The 4,239-nt window shown below is 39.5% G+C and overlaps 1 pseudogene; it reads left to right on the forward strand.

The window, feature by feature from the left end:
• The first annotated feature begins 474 nt into the window (after nucleotides 1-474).
• On the forward strand, nucleotides 475-3,714 carry LOC119524124 (annotated as a pseudogene).
• Nucleotides 3,715-4,239: the final 525 nt, after the last annotated feature.

A 4,239-nucleotide genomic window follows, 5' to 3' on the forward strand; every position in this document is an offset into this window, starting at 1 on the left:
GACAGAAAATAATAAAGCATTTGCAAAGTCCCATTGAGGGATTGGGGAAAAATATGGAAGTATTAAACTTCTCCACCTGGGGAATTCCTGATATTCTCTCAAGCATCAGGGACTCCCAATTTAATAAGCCAAGCCCTCTATCTTGAGGCTTGCCCTTAGGAAACTTATTTCTGCAATGGTGAAGCTAAGTCTACTTAAAATTATGCTTAAAATTCACCAGCATAATGTTGCTCAGATGTGGCCTCCGTCTCTAAGCCAACTCTGTAAATAAACTCACTACCCTCCCTCCCCTCCACCCCCCTCATGGGCCATGACTCCCAGGGATGAGCCTGGCCCTGGCATTGTGGGAATGAGAATGTCTTTTTGACCAAAAGGGGAAAAGAAATGAAACAAAATAAAGTTTCAGTGGCCGAGAGATTTCAAATAGAGTTGAGAGGTCATTCTGGAGGTCACTTTTATGCAAGCTTCAGCCAGATGTTGCAAATGCCACAATATCCCAAGCTCCAACCAACAGTATTCCTGAATACCCTAAAGAATACTCTGGGCTCTATGTAAGCCTCTATAAAAGTTTTTCCTAGTAAGTTTATTTTTTCAGAAACTTAAGGCTTCCAGATTATTCCTATGCCAGATTAGCCCTGAAACCCAGAGGTACCAGTATCTCCAAGAACATCGACCAGTTTCATTCCTCTACCCCATAAGGTCTACACCCCTTTCTGGTACAAAGAAGTTAAAATGCTCTTTGCCCGATATCACTGAAGATTGAGAGAATGAGCAAATGAGAGGGAGAAGGTGTAATTGAGAAATTAGGATTTAACAAATGATTGTGACTACTGACTCATTGTATAGACATTTCTTTTTAGTTTTTAGCGTATTAAAATAGCTAGAAGGAAACATCTATAACTGCTGAAGTAATCCAGTAGCCCTGATCTTTGATAATGATTGTTTAACTATTTAGCTTTTATCGTGTGACCATGTGATTGTAAAAACATTGTGACTGACACTCCCTTTATCCAGTGTATGGATAGATGAATAATAAAATAAAGACAAAAATATAACAATAATGGGAGGGGATAAGGGATATGGGATGCTTTGAGTTTTCTTTTTTTTCTATTTCTTTTTTTTGGAGTAGTGAAAATATTCTAAAATTGATTGTGGTGATGAATGCACAACTATGTGATGATATTGTGAGCGTTGATTGTATACTTTGGATGGATTATATGGTGTGTAAATATATCTCAACAAAATTGCATTTAAAAAAAGAAGCAATATAAAAAAGTATATATATGTTGATCGGTACACAGTGTGTAAAGATGCAGTTTGTGAAAATAACAGCATAAGAGGGCATAGATAGAGTTAAGTAAGAGCAATGTTTTTGCATAATATTGTAATTACATCTATATTAGTAAGATCTCTATTGTTATAAATTAATATGCTAATTTTAATCTTCAGAGAAACAATTAAGGAAATAATTGAAAAAATAAAGTAAAAGAAAAGACAAGGAGATTAAAATGATACAGTAGAAAATTAAACACCAAAAAGAAAGCAGTAATGGAGGACCTGATCATCAGTAACTACATTCACTATAAATGAATTAAACTCTCCAGGCAGAGATTGTCAGAATGGAATAAAAACAATGATCCAACTATGTGTTATCTACAAGAATTTCACTTTAGATTTAAAGACACAAATAGGTTGCAAGTTAAAGGATGGAAAAAGATATTCTATGCAATGTAACCAAAAAAGAGCTGGTGTGGCTATATTCATATCAAACAAAACAGACTTTAGAAAAAATTATTACAAGACACAGAAGGACATTATATAATCATCAAAGGGTCAAACCATCAAGAAGATGCAACAATTATAAATGTGTATTCAACTAGTAAAAGACCCCCCCCAAATACATGAAGCAAAACTGACAGTTCTAAGTGAAAAATAGATATAACACTAATAGTAGAAGACTTCAATAACTCACTTCCAATGATGAGTAGAACAACTAGGCCAAACATCAGCAATAACCAATGAGTCAAAAAAGAAATCACAAAGGAAATTAGAAAATACCTTGAGATGAAAGAAAATGAAAATACAACATAGGAAAACTTATGGGATGCAATGAAAGCAGTGCTCAAAGCAAAATGTATAGGTGTACACACTAAAATGTTCTAATGTAAATATTAAAAAAGAAGAAAGATCACAAATCAATAACCGTAACTTCCACGTGAAGATACTTGGAAAAGGGCACCACCAGGCCCTTTGCCAAGCAGGTGCAGAAAAAGTCCAGCAGGGCCCAGAAGAAAGTACTGCAGAAGTTGGGGAAAGCCATGAAAACCAAAGATGAATGGTTTGAACAAAGTGCCAAGAACTTCTAACGGCAACAGTTCATAAGCTATACAAGGACCTGATGAACTTCCTTAGTACAGTAAAATTGTTGCACAAAAGTTCAAAGAGAGTGTCAGAAACCCTGTGGGAGATTTACAGCAGTGAGTGTGATGGTCATGAGGAGCTGAAGAGAATTGCCAAGTGGGTTGGAAACTCAGATTGACTGCCTGGGGGCAGGATAGAATGCCAAGGAGAAAGATGAAACCAACACTGCCAAGACAGAAGAATAGTTCAACACAGCCTAGACTGAAGATCTGAACCAGGAACTACTGGAGGAGCTGTCTATTGTTCACAACAGTTACAACGGGTGTTATATGATCATCTTCCAAAACACTTCCAACTAGAAGGAAATGCTCTACAGGGAGATGAGCAAGCTGAACCACAATCTCTAAGAGGTGTTGAGCAAACTGGAGAAGCAACATTCCAACAAAATATTTTTGGTTAAGGGACTATCATGCAGCAGCAGACATTGTTTAGTCATCTCTTCCCAAGTTTAAACATCTGCGGTCTCCAGCCCTCTTGCCTCACCTACCAGTCCCTCTGCACTTTCTCTGAAGTGTGATAGGGAATCTATCTCAGCACTGAAGAAGAGTTGAAACCTGATCCATCCTAGGGAGAATCAAACAAGAGTCCTTAAAAGAGGAAGAAATTGAAGGGGAAGAAGCTGAAGCAAGCTCCTCTGCGGAAGAAGAGCCTCTGTCAGTCTGCAATGGCCCAACACGGGCCCAGCTCTCTCCCACACTTTGGGCAGGTAAGTCCCACAAGGAAGTTTTCTTTGCTCCCCAGCTCCATCACCAGACAGAGCCATGTTCCCTTCAGAGCAGCCTCATCATATCTCCTAGAAATAGTCCTCCAAACCCACACCTCAAGTAAAAGATCTATACAACCAAAGAAGAGAGGACCTCAGCAGCCCCTAGTAGGCCTCCTCCACCCAGAGCCACTTCTAGCCCCAGGCCTTCCTCTGGGAACATACTTGCCAATTGTACAGCCTCTGAAGCCCCCTTTCTTGGGGGCTGAGACTCCCAGTCATAGGGCCTTATTAGAGGCCTCTCCTGATCCAGAGCTACCAGAGAAGCCGGTAAGAAGTCCTGAGGCCAGAGAAAAGGAAAGCACTCATAATGTGAACCGAAAAGAACTTTACACTTTGCTGGAGTTTTTTCAGAGCCTTGTGAGGCTGGGAAGATGGGAGACAAGGAAGAGAACATTGAGCTTACCTCAGCTGATTCCTCGGAGAGCCAAACCCTTCAGCTTCATGTCTCTGCTGTTCCAGGAGAAAGCAACCCCAGAGCACCTGAGCCTCAAGAAGAGGTATCTACAAGTCAAAACACACAACGCTGAAGAGAATCTCCCAAGATGCCCCACACCTATCCAGAGAAGCTCCCCAGCCAGGGGCAGGGGGTGGACAGAAGCTATAAATCAGAGAGACATTAGATCCATTTCTAGGTTCACAGATCAGTATGACTGTCTCTAAAGACCTAGCATTAACAGAGGCAAAAAGGCAGCCTCATGGGAGGGAGGGAAGGTTGCAGCTTGAGAGAAGAGAATGTTAGATTCAGAGAATTTTTTAATGAAATTTTATTGAGATATACTCACAAGCCATATAATCCATCCAAAGTATACAATAAATGGTTCACAGTATCATCATACAGTTGTGCATTCATTGCCACAATCAATTTTAGAACATTTTCATTACTCCAAATAAAGAAAAAAATAAAAATAAGAAAGAACACCCAAATCATCCCATACCCCTTATCCCCTATATTATTTACATATTTTTTGTCATTATTTTATTACTCATCTGCCCATACACTGGATAAAGGGAGTGTGAGTCACTAGGTTTTCCCTATCACGTGTAGACTCAGG

This window comes from Choloepus didactylus, chromosome Y, assembly GCF_015220235.1.
Source record: "Choloepus didactylus isolate mChoDid1 chromosome Y, mChoDid1.pri, whole genome shotgun sequence".
NCBI classification, from domain to species: Eukaryota; Metazoa; Chordata; class Mammalia; order Pilosa; family Megalonychidae; genus Choloepus; species Choloepus didactylus.